The following is an 18,368-nucleotide window of genomic DNA, read 5'->3' as shown; positions in this document are numbered from 1 at the left end:
CATAATGAAACTTTGACTGAGAGCATTTAAGAATTATATACATATTTTTAATTCTCAATACCTTAAGAATATGTATCAAAATGTTAATTCTATGGATGATTGAAGGACACATCATATTTGAATGAAAAACAAACTTATCTTTTATTGATCAAACTAATGAATTAAGTATAAAATTATATCTTAAATTTATTATAATATGTTAGTTATATTGGCTTCTAAGATATACATCTAACATGTATGACAGTGGTTTGTCAACTGCTGTGATAGATTTTGGCAGCAGTTGCCATAGAGATAAGGCAGTAATCGGTATGGCTACAGCAATGATTGTACAACCGCTACCATAACCTGTTGATTAGTAAAAAAAATAAAATTATCATTTTTTTATCTTTTTTTTATCGGATAGACATAATTCAATATATAACTACGCACACTAAAACTTACAAAAACCAAAAATTTTACATAAAACTCAATAACAAACATAATATTTCTTAAATACTCAAATTGTATTACTCAAATTGTATTATAATATTTTTTAAATAAAAATAAAATATATCAAAAATCAGATAAATCAAAATCTTCCTCTCCAAGCATTTCATCATCACCGAGAAGGACTGAAGTAGGATCGAGAGGGGCTGTAGCAGGAGTGGAAGGGGCTGTAGTAGGAGCTGGAGGGGCTGGAGATGAAATGCTAGCCAACATATTTTGAATGCTCAAAAGATCAACTCCAAGATGAGCAAACAACTGTATCACCATAGCGGACATGACACTCTATAGCTGAGATGTATGCTTCTCAGCTTGAGATGCGCACTCTTGAGCCTGAGCTACCTGCATGAAGGTCTCATCAAGATGCTCCTGGCTAACAACCCCAAAAGCATGTGAGGAGATACTTACCATAGACCAGTAACTCATTGATATATATTTGGGCCTACAACGAATCCTCTCAGAGTGCTTAGGTCCCAAGACTTGAGATAGATGGTCAAGGGGGTCAGAGGTGTTCAGGCCCTCGCTCGCAAGCACGTCTAACTACTCCTGTAATTATAAATTCAAATAAATCTCATAAAAAATACTATAATACTAATCATACTCTAATTATTACTTACAAAAGTCCTCCTGATCGTAGCATTCATTGGTCTGCCCTTCTTGTCCGTACGACTCGATCGAAAGATGGTGCTACAGCTGGGCATTACCTCCTCTCTTATCAACTATAACAATCAATCAACTTGTTAGAAACATACAAAAATAATAATTTAATAACTTATAAATTAAAGGATCAGAATTCATTATCTCTCTATACACATGACTAGCCATAGACTCACGATCGAGAGTGTGCGTGTACTCCTGAGCAGCTCAGTTCTTTCGATTTTGATGAGATGCAGCCTAAAAAATATTTAAATCACATAAGTTAAAATCAAATATAATTATTAGTGTAATAAAAAATTAACAAGTTACAAATTAATTCTACAACTCCTGGCTCCTCCGATGCCTAACCATCCCCTCCCAGTGACTCAGGGGACAATCCTGGATCCAAAGAACAAGCACCTCCTCTGTGTCCTTATGGTGCTCTAGCCACCTTTTATGGAGCTTGACCTTATAATTTTGGTACAACTCTTCAATCTTCTATAGTCAGGCTCTCGAGCCTTTTCATGATCTGAAAAATCATATCTTCTATGTACAAAATTATCAGAAGTCAGTTACGAAATTATTCTAATCAAACATAATGTAATATATCATATGTATATATATATTTAAGATACACTTATCCAAATCTCCTCCTACACCCGATCCTTAACACCAGCATCCATCAATCGTCAGTCTACAGGCAGTACGAGAATGATGTTGGATCGCCTCATAAGTACATCAAAAAAGGAATGCATCTCCCATGCGGTCTCTCCGACTGGCCTCCCCTCTTGATCATACTCCACCATAACCTGATGTTGGCAGTTCCACACATGCGGCAAGCGTGTGGGACTACAAAATATCCTACTGAATGATGCACCCATAATAAAAATATATTACAAATATATAAGAGTGTATAATAACTATATAATAAATAAATAAATAAATAATTGACACAATAAAAACCTACTCTCATTAGGATTGGGCGATGTGGATGCTGATGGAGCCTCATCGATGGGTGGAGTATGTGCTGGAGATGTATAGGCTGGCGACATGACTGCTAGTGGCGGCTCAGATATGCCAGTGGCAGGAGTATATCCCTACAAAGCCAAAATTGAAACCGATGCGAAGGTGGATGGAGTATGCACCGATAGCGGCTCAAATGCCCAGCTCCATGTAGCCTGCCGAGGGGCAGGGGTGAAAGCTAGATAGTGTTTCGATGCCATCGTGACCTGCAACGTTAATGAATATTAACAAATATAACATGTTGTTGAACAATAATATTAGTAGAGCATCAACAAATAAATGCTAATATTTATACCAGCATGTTGAGCTTATCATCTCCTGGCATCTACAATATGGACATCACCATTGCTCCTAACAAATGTATTTGGGATCTCGACAATATCAGATAAGTTTTGTTCTGGAGAAATACTTTGTATGCATCGTCCAACATCATCATCAACCTCAGTATCATCAAAAATATGCCTAGGCACCATCCTCACAATAATATCCTATTAAGGCTCCAAGGGATCACTAACGTAGAAGACTTGACTAGCTTGGGAGGCAAGTATATACGGTTCTTCAGTGCGGAGATGGCATTGCATATTGATGAGAGTAAAACCGAACTCATTAGTCCTCATCCCTGACTGAGATAAGGTGTCAAACCAATCGCATTTCATCAACACAACCCTCCCTTTAGAATAGTAGTCCAAGATGACTATCTTCTCCACAACTCTATAATAGTTCAGATTCTTCGTACGAGGCTATGAATCCCTCGAGCTAGCATAACACCCATATTAGAAATCGCTATGGTTTCATACGTAGTGATTAAAAATTTTTCTAAAAGTTTATGCAATAGAAATAAATAAATTAAAATAATTTTAATTTAAATATGTATCAGATTTGATCTGAAAACCATAGCTAGGATCTTGACATGAACATACTACCTTGATTTAAAATCTAAAAAAGAAAACAAATGTTAGTAAAATCAAATCAGAGTCAGATCTCCATGCCTTTGAATCCTGTAGATGTCCTGGATTTCGATCGTAGCCGTGCACATGTCCGACCTCTATTGGTATCCATACAGAGATGCTTGATCAGAGCACCGAGATCACTGATGTACTAGTACCTTGTAGATCTCGCTCCTCAGCCTTGGATCTGTATCTCTTCTTCTAGATCTTGAAGAAGAAGATTGCTGTGCAAACTCTTTCATGCAGATCCAATGAGATCTGAACCAGATCACCAAGAAAAAAAGAAGAATATTTCTTCTTCTCTTTTTCTCTCTTAGATCTGATCTCTATCATATATTGGCATTGGGATGTAAGGAAAAAAGGAGAAGGCATTGAGATGATTTGATATCCTAAAGAAGCCTTCCACTTCTTAATGCCAAAAACTCATGCCTTACTCTTATTTCTTGTTGCACACACCTTCTTATCCCATGCATAACCTCTTTTTAACACCCTAAAAGATCAAATCTTATTTGATCTTAGGCATTCAAATCCAAATCAAGGGATAGATGGGCATGGAGATGAAGTTGTGCGGCAAGAAAGAAACTCCCACACAAATTAGCGCATGCCAATTCTTTTCCAAAATTTTTTGTTGCAAAAAAATTCCTTACATGCCATATCAGATGAGGTTTTATTGATTTGGATTAGATGGGTGTGGAGATGAAGTTGTGCGGCAAGAAAGAAACTCCCACACAAATTAGTGCATGCCAATTCTTTTCCAAAATTTTTTGTTGCAAAAAAATTCCTTACATGCCATATCAGATGAGGTTTTATTCTATTTTGAATCATATTCAAATAAAAATTAAATCTAAAAAAAAGAGAATCCCATATAAGGTGGGGAGCCAATAGTTGGCACCCCCTCTTCTTCACACATGCAAGAAGAAAAAAAGAATGCATCTCAATGCGTGCCCTCCCCTTCTTGGTATGAAATCTAAAGAGAGAGTCTCAAGAAATTTAGGCTTTTTGAGTCATGGTTCGTCTGGTTCAAGTTGGATCTTAATGGGATTCAAATCGAGTTTGAATCGAGTCGAATTCGAAAGGCTGTCAAGCCTGATCCAATCAAGCTTAAAATCTAAATCTGATTTGGATAATTAAATCTAATTAATATTAAATTAAATTAAATTAAATTAAATCTAATTTAAATTAATTAAAACTTAATGTATAATTTAATCAACTTCAATAAAATTATAATATTTATAATTAAGTCTCTATGCTAATAATTAGCAGTTGTCAAAACTATAATGCTGACAAATTAGCAGTTTCTAAAATTCAAACTATCAATCTGATTGATAATTTGAATATGATCCAAGCCATTGATCAGGTCATGCTTTTTTTGTATGTGATCCCTCAGATCCTATTTTGTCTGGTAGTGAGACATACCATGATCTCCATTACAGTATCATCGAAACTCTTTTCGACGGGCTAGAATGATTCCAACTCACCTCAACAAAGATCGTTGATAAAAAAATGATCCTAGTAAGTTCTTATGATCCACCAGTGATGTCTAGTAACATGTAATGACAATCTAGTAGAACAAAAAAGATGAACCCCTAGGTGTAGTTATTGTGTGATATAATCCCTCTATCATGAGTCCCAACTTGATGGAGGTCATGGAGAACTTGTCAAACCCCATCGTCAGTCATATGCTAGATTGGCTCGACTCGAGTTCATTTATGAATCTTGGAGAAATTTTTTTCTAATATTCACTCTTACTCTGGCTAGAGGCTTCTTGAGCTCAGTCTTGTGAATCACATAGGACTACTTCTTTTCTACTAAGATCGATAGATTCCATCTAAGTGCATCTAACTCCAAATAGTGAACCTAAACCTACAATAGCCAACATACATGGTAAGGACCCAAATGGCTAGGGATCAAGAGAACATGCAGTCCAACTAAGTAATCTCACTGTGAATAGCCAATACACCACAAGTCAAAAGATCAGTCACACTATTACATCATCGAGAAAACCACTGATGAGTGAGTAGACATTTAAGTGGTTTCTCATATTGGTCAAGCTTATTGTAAGTTGTTCTCTAACAACTATCCACACTCTTACCCCAGTGTCTCTACACCGTAGACTCGAGACTCATCTGTCCTAAAGGGAGGTGATCCATGCATCGATCTTAAATGGATTGATCACTGTCCTCCGTCATGATCCTTCGATCGGAAGTATTTAGAAATTAACCACTAATGATATATGTCTCAAATTCTCGATATCTTGAGAATATATAAAATTTTTTTGTTAATTTTTAGGATAAATCATGGATATATATGACATGATTGGTTATCAAGACTGTCCATCAAGTATAAAACATATCCTAAGAAAAAGTATGTATCAGCCAAAATTGGCTTCTAGGATATATATCGAATAAACTTCTACTTGCACTAAAGCCTGCCATATACTTGAGCCCCATCTTCTGAAGATAGACTTCGATATTTAGTTGGCTAAGTGACCTGGGCCCACCACATCCTATGTGAAGTCTACTCTCTGTACCTCTATGTATTTCTACTTGACATAATCGTGTATATCCCTGCTCTATGTGCATGGACTTCTGGTGAAATCTTGGCTCCTTAGTGAGAATTATGGACCATTATCTTTGCAGTACAATATCATAGCATCTAATGGTATGATTCAGTTCCACAATTATAACAAGAACCAGAATACATCCTGCACATCTATAGCATATTCTGCTTTCATTGGTCAATTGCCTGGAACCCTTCCAACATACCGAACCAACATAACTCAAGAATACATATCGATATAGACATTCTATCCTCAGCATCAGTGTATCCTCCCACTCTTAGCTCTAACTCTTCTTCAAAGATGAAGAATAATCTCTTAGTACTTCTCAAGTACTTAAGAATATTTTCACAGCAATCTAATGCTCCCAACCTGGATTCAACTAATATTTGCTCGTGACTTTCACGACAAGATATACCAAGTTGAGTACATAGCATGGCATACACTTATGCCTAAGAGGATAATGGATCCCTCTTGGAGGTTTCAATAATGAACCCTTTCAGCACCTCTTCTATGTACTTGTCTGTGAAAATCAAACATCTTTTCAGGATCTATCTCTATAGACCTTTATTTTTAAAATGTTTGACCTAAGTCTTTGATAAAAAAATTCTATATGTAATCCCATCATAACTGATGTCAGTATGGGATCCTCTCACTAACCTTCATGTAACTACATGATTCCTTCTTATTTTTTATTAAATCAAACAATAATTCCAACTCCAAGATTTTAGCTTAAATCCATAAATAGATTTTCATAGTGTGATCTCTATCACTGGAAGTGAAATCCATAGGCCACTATAAATAGATACCTTTCAAAGATATCCATTTAGTAAGGCTATCTACACATGCAATTCTTGAAGTTGATGTACAACATCACCTCATTGTAGGTTTCAAAATCATCCTTATGTTTCCAATCTCTCTCGAAAAATATTTTCTCTTAATTCTTTGTAAGAATACCAAGTACCTTTCGAAAAGATGGAAGATCTTACTTCATCTATGAGATAAAGGAGGTACTGCATATACTGGCTCATCTTAAATAGGTTGTACAGATTCTGTGACTCATTGTTCTTTAGAGACTCTCTCTTTGAGTTCATCCTCCCACTGTTTCTAAGAAAATAGTATGATTGCTCATAATTATATTATGAACCACTGGAAAGAAAAATGACATCCCAAACTCTTTTAGGATACCCCATAAATAAGCTCTCATAGACCTATCCTCTATCTAGTCCACTATATTATATCTCATATGGTGTGGTGAAACTAACTTTAGAGGAAACATAATTTAAATTTAAAAAATTAAATTTTATTTCTAAAAAAATAACAGTTAAATTAGTGATATTCATGATGGACTAGACTATATCTCATACAGTGCCATCGCTCCTCACAGATACTCTGTTGAGCTGAGGTGTATAAGAAGAATTCTATCATGAAGCTATGCCATTCTCTTTAGATAATTGATAAATTTTCTATTAGGTATTGCATCTTTGATATGATCGAAGTACCTTTAGAATTTTTTTGATTTATCTTTTCTACTACACATCTAAATTCTTTGAATCTTTCAAAGTCTTTCAGATTTGTATCTCACATACATATACCTATACTATGACTATTCATCGGTAAAGGTGATGAAGTAGTGATAACCTCCTAGTCTGACTCATCAAATTGGCCATACACATTGTATGTGTATTAGGATAAGTATCTTAGTAGTCCTATCCCTTTGACCCACAAGGGACAGCTTGATTATTAATCCTTAAAAAAATGATTTATAGACTAGATATGACTTAACAGTCAATGAGCCCAAAGGTTCATTTTTTTCCAATCAGCAAATCATTCCTTCTCACACGTGATCTAGCTAAAGAACCATCTATATACTTCAGATGATTTGGTTCTAGATCTCTCAGACCCAATGGCATTCACTATTTGCTCAAACAAGTTCACAAATACATCACCATGGAAATGATAAAGAACTAAATTCAAATGGTAATCACCGAGGTTAGGTGCCCACGGCCACAGTGCAACTTTTGCACCATTGTCAACTCAAAAGAATCATTTCACCTTCCCTCAGTCCTCTTTCTTTCTTAGACTCTATACTAAAGTCATAATATGCACTATAGTCTAATGAGAAAGAGAAAATCATAAGATCAAATTTGATCAATTTGACATACCTTCCAAAGGTATGTCAATATTTTTTTAGATTCTCCAGGTATGTACCTCTGAATTTTTTAAGATCCCTTAGTTACCAGTATATTGACCAATTCAGTTAAAGTGCTATAATATTTATTTAGATAATAGTTTCACAAATTATCCATATGAATCAAAAATTATAGGATCAAATCCATTAGCAATTTCTTATACATGGTCATGTCAAGCTTTTCAAGCTCTTCGATATCCTTGATCATCGATCATGGACAAACTATCCATCACGCATCTCATACACTATGTGACTCTGATCATCTCACAATTATTATAGATGAATCAGCATGTCATTGGCAATCTACATATCCTTATGCATATTTTGAATTTCATCAACTATGGAATCTAATTTAGCACCTAACCTAATTATCAATATCCAACTATTTGTCAAGTATAGCTTGTTGACTATGGATTGGACAAGCGATGACATTGGGTTAACCTGATAAAGAACATGACTTAATTTTGAAAAGCTAAGAATTATTCTTAGATTTCTGAGCCAGAATATATAATTATTCTCAGTTAAGTGGTTGATATCTAGAATTCAAGCTAGAGGGTTGGAAGTTGAAGAATTGATCATAAAGAGCAAAGATTTAATTAGATGATTGTACTTGTAATAGTTTGTTCTAGAAACTTTAAAAATAAATAAAAGCTTTCACTAATTTTTCGAATCTCTCACACTCTTTGGATGGAGAAATAAAAATTCTAACGCGATAAGTGGTTCTAGTGGATGCTACGGTCCCATCGATGTATGACACCTCATCTAACAATTATTGATGATACGTATATCAATACATAGATAACTCTTTATCTAAATGCTTCTCTAAATATATTATAGTGATTTGATCTCTAAGTCTTGTGGCCCCATCTAATAGTTATTGATATATTTTTTAGTTAAGTCTGACCCATCATTCACTAGCAAATGCAAAGCCGTCATTGGGTCTCTCACCTAACAGTTATTGGGTCCAAACCCATTTTTACCTCAGAGCATCTAATGCCAATAGAGTGGTTGTGCCTTCCTGATGCAACTAAACTACTGTAACCAATCGAGAATGATCAACATCAGAAAAAGCATCCACATCTCTACAACGGTGGAAGATCGGTAGACTTAATATTTAGTGAGAAGATTTAGGTTCAGGTCTCTTCTAATTAGTCACATACATCTGATGTAATGACTAATATGGTTTGGATCAGCAAATTTCATGTCTAACCAAACTAGTCGGCACGGGTGAACTTGGATCAACAAGTAACCTAATATAAAATATAATCTTCCAAAATGATCAGGTAAGTAAAGATGAGTAGGGATCCTCCCGTTGCTTTTCTTAGACACCAACGAATTGATCAAATTAGACAATGGAACCAATTAAAGAACCACCATCTGAGACTTGCCTTAGATACTAAATTGGTTGGTTAGAATCAATTAGGTTAACCTATAGATCTGGGCTCGAACCACTGAGCCAAATTCGGTCTTAACTTAATCAATTCACATTACATATGAATCAATTTGACCAACTACAACTAAATTCAATTTTGAGTCCCTTTGATCTAATCCTAACCAACACTTGATTAGGTTTGATCAACTGCTCAAAATTAGAAAGGGTTCTAACTTGATTTAATCAATGACCCTAGTTGTAGTTTAGTCTCTAAACCTAATTTGTTCAACCATACCCGAATCCCATGTTTTATGTATTGAAATTTAGATCTTAAATTCACAATATTAGATCTTATAATTTTGAATCTTAATTCTTAGTTAAGTGTATTATGTATATGGGTTTAAGTTTAGATCTTGAAATAATTTTTAATCTAAACTATTTGTATTGTATCTCATGCAATTTTACTGTCTACAGAATCGAGTCGATTCACCCTGATACATGAATCAACTTATCACAGTGAGTCGGCATAACACTGAGACGAATAAAAACCTATAGACCTAGCCTGCATAGTTGAGTCGGCTCATCAGCAAATGAGCCAACCTACTAGGGTCTCGAGTTGACTCCAACAAAAATAAGTTAACTCACCAAGTACTCGAGTCGACTCCACAGGCATACCAGTCACAGTATCATATTTTCATGCAAACAAAATCTAAGGTTTTGGATCTAAGATTTTGCAGAAATTAAGTTTTAGATCGTGTGTCAAAATAATATATCACATATAATATTTAATGATCTAAAACACATAAAAATATATACATAATCTGATTTAAATCTAAAATATGCAATACATATAACTTTTTATTTGTTATTCATCTCTGTGAAAAACATCACAATCGGCACCCCTACATGTCATAAGAGAAAATCCATCGAATGGACAAGAAAGGAACTTTAGTCCCTTCATCTTTTTATGATCGAACGGTCACGGTGATTATCCCAATTCTATTACTAAACAACTAAGAGATTAATCTAATATATCACATATGTAATCAATTAAAAATCAGATCTAATTATCTTTCGCATGTCAAACATATAAAAAATAATTTTGAATTTATGCACGTAGAAAAAATTTCAGCAATCATACTAGATTCAAATTAAACCCTAATTAATATATTCAGATCTAAAACTAATTTCAGATCTGAATAATTCATGATTTATTTTAGATCTAAAATAATTTCAGATCTAAAATAATCCTGTAATCATATTACAATATGTAAAAAATTTAGATCTAATATTAATCGATGTTCTACATCATTCTAGGATAACTATTCAGCACAACAGGATTATGCTATGACAACCTTATTTCAGAACAATATTGATCATCTTACTAACCTTCAGATTTAATTTTTATAAATCAAATTTTAGATTTGAGGAATTTTCATGTTTGTATCAGAACCTTTGCTCTGATATCACTGTTAAAAATCGTTATAGTTTCATACATGTAGTTTAATTTTTTTTTTTAAAATTTATGTAGCAAAAGTAAATAAATTAAAATATTTTTAATTTAAATATGTACCAGATCTAATTTGAAAGCCATAGTTAGGATCTTAACATGAACATGCTATCTTGATCTGAAATCTAAAAAAAAAATAAACATTAGCAAAATCAATCAGAGATCAGATCTCCATACCTTTGGATCCTGCGGATGTCCTGAATTTTGATCGTAGCCACGTATGTACCCGACCTCTGCTGATATCTACATAGAGATGTCTAATCGAAGTATTGAGATCATCGATGTACTAGCACCTTACAGATCTCTCTCCTCAGCCTTGGATCTGCATCTCTTCTTCTAGATCTTGAAGAAAAAGATCGCTGTGCGAATTTTTTCGCACAGATCCAACGAGATCTGAACCAGATCATCAAGAAGCAAAGAAAAACCTTTCTTCTTCTCTCTTTTTTTCTATCTTAGATCTGATCTCTATCATATCTTGGCATTGGGATGTAAAGAAGAAAAGAGAAGGAGGATGATTTGATGTCCTAAAGAAGCCTTCCACTTCTTAATGCCAAAAACTCACGCCTTACTCTTATTTTTTGTTGCACAAACCTTCTTATCCCATGCATAACCTCTTCTTAATGCCCTGAAAGATCAAATCTTACTTGATCTTAGGCATTCAAATCTAAATCAAGGGATAGATGGGCGTGGAGATGAAGTTGTGCGGCAAAAAAGAAACTCCCACACAAATTAGCGCACGCCAATTCTTTTCAAAAAATTTTTGTCACACAAAAAATTCTTTACATGTCATATCAGATAAGATTTTATCCTATTTTGAATCATATTCAAATAAAAATTAAATCTGAAAGAAAGAGAATTTTAGATAAGGTGGGGCACCAACTATTGGCGCCCCCTCTCATTCACGCACGCAAGAAGAAAAAAAGGATAGTCTCAATGCGTGTCCTCCCCTTCTTGGCATAAAATCTAGAGAGAGAGTCTTAGAGAATCTAGGCTCTCTGAGTCATAGTTCATCTAATTCAAGTTGAGTCTCAATTGGATTCAAATCGAGTCTGAATTGAGTCGAATTTGAAAGGCTATCAAGCTTGATCCAATCAAGCTTGAAATCTAAATCTGATTTAGATAATTAAACCTAATTAATATTAAATTAAATTAAATTAAATTTAAATTAATTAAAATTTAATCTATAATTTAATCAACTCTAATAAAATTATAATATTTATAATTAAGTCTTTGCGCTAACAATTAGTAGCTGCCAAAACTATAACGCTTACAAATTAGCAATTTTTAAAATTTAAACTGTCAATCTGATTGATAATTTGAATATGATCCAAGCCATTGATTAGGTCATGCTCCTTTTGTATATGACCCCTCAAGTTCTATTTTGTCTGATAGTGAGACATACCATGATCTCTATCACAGTATCATCGAAACTCTTTTCGATGGACTGGAATGATTCCAACTCACCTCAACAAAGATCATTGATATGAAAATGATCCTAGTGAGTTCTCATGATCCATCAGTAATGCCTAGCAGCATATAATGGCAACCCAGCAGAATAAAAAAAATAAATTTCTAGGTGTAGTTATTGTATGATACAATCCCTTTATCATGAGTCTCAACTTGACGGAGGTCATGAAGAACTCGTCAAACCCCATCATCAATCATATACTAGATTGGCTCGACTCGAGTTCATTTATGAATCTCGTGAAAACTCCTTTTTAGTATTCACTTTTACTCTGGCTTGAGACTTTCTGAGCTCAGTCTTACGAATCACATAGAACTACTTCTTTTCTACTAAGATCGATAGATTCTATTTAAGTACATCCTACTCCAAACAGTGAACCTGAATCTATAATAACCAACATATACAGCAAAGACCCGAATGGCTAGGGACTAAAAGAATATGCAATCAAACTAAGTAGCCTTGCTGTGAATAGCCAACACATCACAGGTCAAAGGACCAGTCATACTACTGCAGCATCAAGAAGACAACTGACGAGTGAGTAGACATCCAAGTGGTTTCTCATGTTGGTTACGTTCAGTGCAAGTTATTTTCTAACAACCACCCACACTCTCACCCCAGTGTCTCTACACCACAAACTCGAGACTCATCTACTCTAAAAGAGGATGATTTTGCATCGATCTTAAATGAATTGATCACTATCCTCCGTGATGATCCTTCGATCAAAAGTATTTAAAAATTAAACACTAATGATATATATCCCAAATTCTCAACACTTTGAGAATAAATAAAATCATCTTTGTTAATTTTTAGGACAAATCATGGATACATATGACATGATTGGTTATCAAGACTGCCCATCAAGTATAAAATATGTCCTAGAGAAAAGTATGTGTCAGCCAAGATTGACTTCTAGGGCACACATCTAACAACCCAATGGTGGCACTCACCATCATGCCACTATTTTGTGTTGTCATGTTTATAGCTTAACTATGAATATTGAACCTGTAGCTATTAATGACGAGCATTTTGTACTCACGCATGGTGTGATTAAGTTCCATTAAAAGAGCACACACTTCATAGCTCACATCACCGGACGATAATCTCCACATCTAAGAAGATGACACCTAATTCGTAAACATGTTCCAATAGGATGTACAAGGTAGAAATAAGTACTTGCTTATATGTTCTTTGAACCACTGAGCGAACTCTTTGATATGTATTTTCTCTTTTTTTTGCATACTTAGAGCATCGTATTTTACTCTTATGACTTCCTTGTGTTTGCTACATAAGGAACAAATTTAGATGTAATAGGATATTTTCTTCTAAGTAATGAGAATAAATAAAGCTGAGTGACTCACCTTATGTATGGCTTAATAATATCACAATTGAACAACACGTAGCGGTGCGCCTTGTCCTTTTCCTCAAAGCTTAAATCAATGAGGCGGTATAAAGTGAAAAGTCCATCTGACTATGGAATGGACTCAAATACAGGCTCAATTGACTCATACTGATCATCCTAATTCCTTATTGATCGGTTATGATATGTCTCGAGCTTGTTTAAGTATGAGGTACAAAAATTCATACACTCTTGATCTAAATAACCTTCTACTATGGATCCCTTCGGATGATTCATATTTCTTATATAAGATTTTAGCATTTGAATATTCTCCTTGATGGGATATATCCACCAGCAGAACACTAGGCCTCCAAGTGTAACTTTTTCTATAAGATGCACGATGAGATGCATCATAATTATAAAAAATAATAGTGAAAATATCTTCTTCATATCATATAATATAGTCACCGTCCTTGCTTTCATTTCCTTCACATCTTTTTTAAGTAACCTCTTCGCATAAATATCTCTATAAAAGTTACAAAGATGAATAACAGTCATTCTCACATTTTTTAACAATGCATGATGAATAGCTATTGAGATCAACTCTTGCATAAATACATGATAATCATAAGTCTTGAATCCACTAAGTCTTATATCCTTATTATTCACACGCTTTGATATGTTGCTTAAGTACCCATCTAGGACTTTTATGTTCTCCAACATACGAAGAAATATAGACTATTCGGAGGCATTCATAATATAGCATGCATGTGGGAGCCTCCACTATTCTCCTCCTACCAGCTACAGATGGAATGATTTTCTAATACCCCATTCTTGCAAGTTAAACAAAAAATTCAAGACATCCTTGGTCTTATCCTTGATGTTCAAGATCATTGCCAATAGGAGCTCGCACATGTTCTTTTCCATATATATGATATTTAAGCAGTGGTACAATAAGTTTATCTCTGAATATGGCAAGTCAAAGAATAAGCTTTTTTTCCTCCAATTAAAGTGTGTCATCTGCCTTTGATCGATGCTTCCTCTTCTTACCACCAATCAGATTATCTTTCTCAAATTCAACACTGAGACCATCCAACTCTCTTAACACCACACTCCCAGATATTTGGCTAGATGCCTCACCTTCTTCAATAGTGCCATCGAAGGAGCGGGCATCCCTTCTATATGGATGGTTTTGACAAAGAAAGTATCGATGCCCCATAAAGTTAAAGCTCCTTTGATATGTCAACCTTTTAGACTGAGTGCATTTTTCACAAATTGGGCATGCTAGCTCACCTTCCATGCTCCAACCCGATATTAGGGCAAAAGCTGGAAAGTCATTTATTGTCCACATAAGTACCATGCGCATGAAAAATGACATTCATCAAAGCATCAAAAGTTGAAACACCTTGAATGCTCCGCAACTATTTTAGCTTGGCAATAAGAGGTTGCAAATAGACATTAATGTCATTCCCTTCCTCCATCAGTCCAGGGATGAGCACTGTTATGAAGGTGAAAGATTTTTTTATACACATCCATAGTGGGAGGTTGTAAATATGAGTAAACACTGGCCATACACTATGGTTGGTATTCATGTGCTTGAAGAGATTGAAACCATCGCATGACAAGCCCAACCTCATATTGCATTTCTTATGTACGAAGTCGGGATGTATTTCATTAAACTTTTGCTATGCCTCTTCATCAGCTGAATGTCTCAATACATCATCTTTTATTTGCTCCTCTGAAGGGAAAGAAATTATTTCTCCTAGGAAGGCCCAGGTTGCATCTAAAAATTTTTCTATTCATCTACATGATTAAGGATTAAATTTTTACCTGATTAGCGGTAGAATCAAAGATCAAATCTTAATTTATCTAGATTAAACCTTCATAGAGGGCCTGCATGTGCAGACCCTCTACTTCACATATACACCAGATGCCGCAGGAAAGCGGGATGAACTCCAATCCAATTGCCTTCACAAGCCAACCAAATGAGAGAGGAGATGTGCTGGTGTGACACCTCACACTAGCAGATGAAACACCCAAGAAGGATCCACACCCAAGGAGAGGAGGCAGCAACAAAAGGAGAGATGTAGGTGAAAATTAAAGACCTCTCTCTTCACACACCTCTCTCTCTCTCTTTCTCTCTTCTTTTAATCTGATTTATTTGCTATGCTTCCATAGGTAGAGATCCACTCTATTTATAGATGATTCTCATGACCCAATGAGAATAGGACTCTTAACTCAAATCTGATTTGAATTGATCCAATACTCATGAAAGAAAGATTCTTACATGAGATAGAATTGCCATCACATATGACAATCAACTTGCACCCACTCCCTCACCCATATGGGACACCCCCAAACCAACTTTATATCAAGTGTTGGTCAGCCCACATGGGAGGGAATTCTTAGTACAAGTAGGAATACTCATATCTTATACAAAATAGATCCAATTCGAATCCAATTCGAAGCTAGTTTGAAATAATTTTTAAAAGACTGTCAATCTCAAACTCTTTAGAACTTTTATACTAAGTCTAACTTAGATTTTGGATTTAATTTAAGATTAATTAATTTAGATTTAATCTAAAATTAATCAGTACTTAAATCTAATCTTTCATATACTCCATAAATCATAGATCAGAAACTGTTCCCTAGGATTGAACCTGAACCTCATATGTAGTGCTAGATAGACATAGTCAACTGTTCAATCTCATTTGATCCATAACTTAATTCTCAATCAAGTTAGCTTATATATTCAATCAAGTCAAATACTTTCAAATTGGACATATAAATATAGGTTAATTTCTTTCTATTTTATTTGATTTATGTGCGTGACTCCATAGGTTCAAACACTAAGTCGGTAGCACAGAAATCAATTTCTGCACTAATCGAGATACCATCTAACATTAATTTTTGATATCTAGATAGGTCAAATTATTATAAAAAAATATTTTAAAATTTATATACATAGTTATCGCATAATTCATTCTTTTGATCCTGAATACTCTAGGATGGTCTCAGATTAACTGTCAACTGAGATTGCTTCATCCCTATTGTATTTCAACCTTTCAAATCCATCTCATGGATTATCCTGGCTAAGGCTTTGCAAAATTGAACTACAGTGAAACATCAACTCCAATAATCTAGAGGGGTCAATCCCATCTTAATCCACACACAGTCTTCGTAAGTACTTAACTGTACCCAGTAGTCTTCCATCACTGTATTAGAAATTCAAATAGTCTGACACCAAATTAAAGTGAATTGCTTGCAAGTCACTATGATGATCTTAGGTCTGAAGAATACTTATACCCATGTGTTTCACAAGCAGCTCTTGACAGCAGAATGCTTAGTAGGTGAGTCATTTGTTCAGTGATGATGTACCCCTACATCTCACTTATATGCCATACCAGTGTCATCACACTCCTTGGTTAAGAGGATAACCAACCCATATGGCACACAATGATCTCCACTCGATAAATGTTATTGTCTTTTAATGACGTATCATTTGATCATGAATATGTTTAAGAACTATATGATAAATCTTCTTTTTATCGCACACTAGCATAGTTTTAAGGACTTCATCATAATACAAAAGTTCAAGAAAGATGATACTTTATGATGAAAAATATCAGAATAATTTTTATTTATTAAACAATAATTCATATACAAAGATGAACTCAATCATCATACGATTGATTTTAAGATCCAATTTCCAACAACTTCCACTTGAACTAAAGTCAATCGGGGTAGTTTCTTATACCCATCTTCCATTTGAAATCATCGAACTCTTTGATCCCAAGAGCATTAGTGAAGGGGTCGGCTCGGTTCTCCTTTTCATCAATCTTCTGAAGTTCGACGTCACCATGGTTCATGATATCTCACACTAGATAATAGCAGTGCAGAACATGCTTGGTGCGATGGTGCAACTTGGGTTCTTTCGCCTGAGCTATGGCACTAGAGCTATAGTAATACAAGGCCATCAATGAAAAGTGTAACTCCCAGCTCACTGATGAACTTCTGCAACCACACCACCTCCTTTACAGCATCCGATGCAGCAATGTATTCTGCTTCACAAACAGAATCGGTCACAGTATGTTGCTTGGAACTCTTCCAATAAACAACTCCTCCATTCAGAGTAAATACGTAGCCCGACACACTTCTGTTTTCATCACAATCTGACTGAAAATTAAAATCAGTATATCTCATAAGTTTCAGATCAGTATCTCTATAGATAATGTTGGTGCAAAAATTCGCTTGCGTCGGAGAAGCTGGAGTCGGGGAAGTCGCGGTCGCCGCCGGGACCTGTAAGGGAAGTCTAAACCGGAGGTGGGGTTGCTCCGGCAAGACCCTCCGACGCTCAAGTCAGTTCTCTGCCTCAACAAGAATGGAGCACTCGAACGGAGAATTTAGCAGAGTTTTGAGATAAGAAATGAGCTTATGGAATAACGTATCTGGGTTCCCCCTTTTTATAGGCGGGAAAGATAACGGATTGATGGCGGTATCTGTAACCGTCTGGCAGTGGGCTGCCCAGGGTCAGGCGGAGTTTGCTGCGAAGAGTAGTAGAATGGACCCGTGGCTATCACAGGGGCGTGCCACGTGGAGTCTGCCGCATGAAGTGGGGCGGCGTTTGTTGTCGTGATTTGCCAGCGGATGGGAGAATCGCGCGGTATCCGTTGCAGGAGGTGGAGCAGGACCGCGGCCATTTATCGTGGCCTGTCAGGTAGTAATGGAGCCACGTGGGATCCGTCGTAGGGAGTGGAGCGGTGCTGCGATCGTTACTGCAGCCTGTCAGGGAGTGGTGGAGCTGCACGAAATCCACCGCAGGAAGTGTAGCAGAATCGTGGCCGTGAT

The sequence above is a fragment of the Elaeis guineensis genome, chromosome 15 (genome assembly GCF_000442705.2).
Source record: "Elaeis guineensis isolate ETL-2024a chromosome 15, EG11, whole genome shotgun sequence".
NCBI lineage: Eukaryota > Viridiplantae > Streptophyta > Magnoliopsida > Arecales > Arecaceae > Elaeis > Elaeis guineensis.
The sequence above is the reverse complement of the archived record's forward strand: the minus strand, read 5'-3'. Positions refer to the sequence as shown.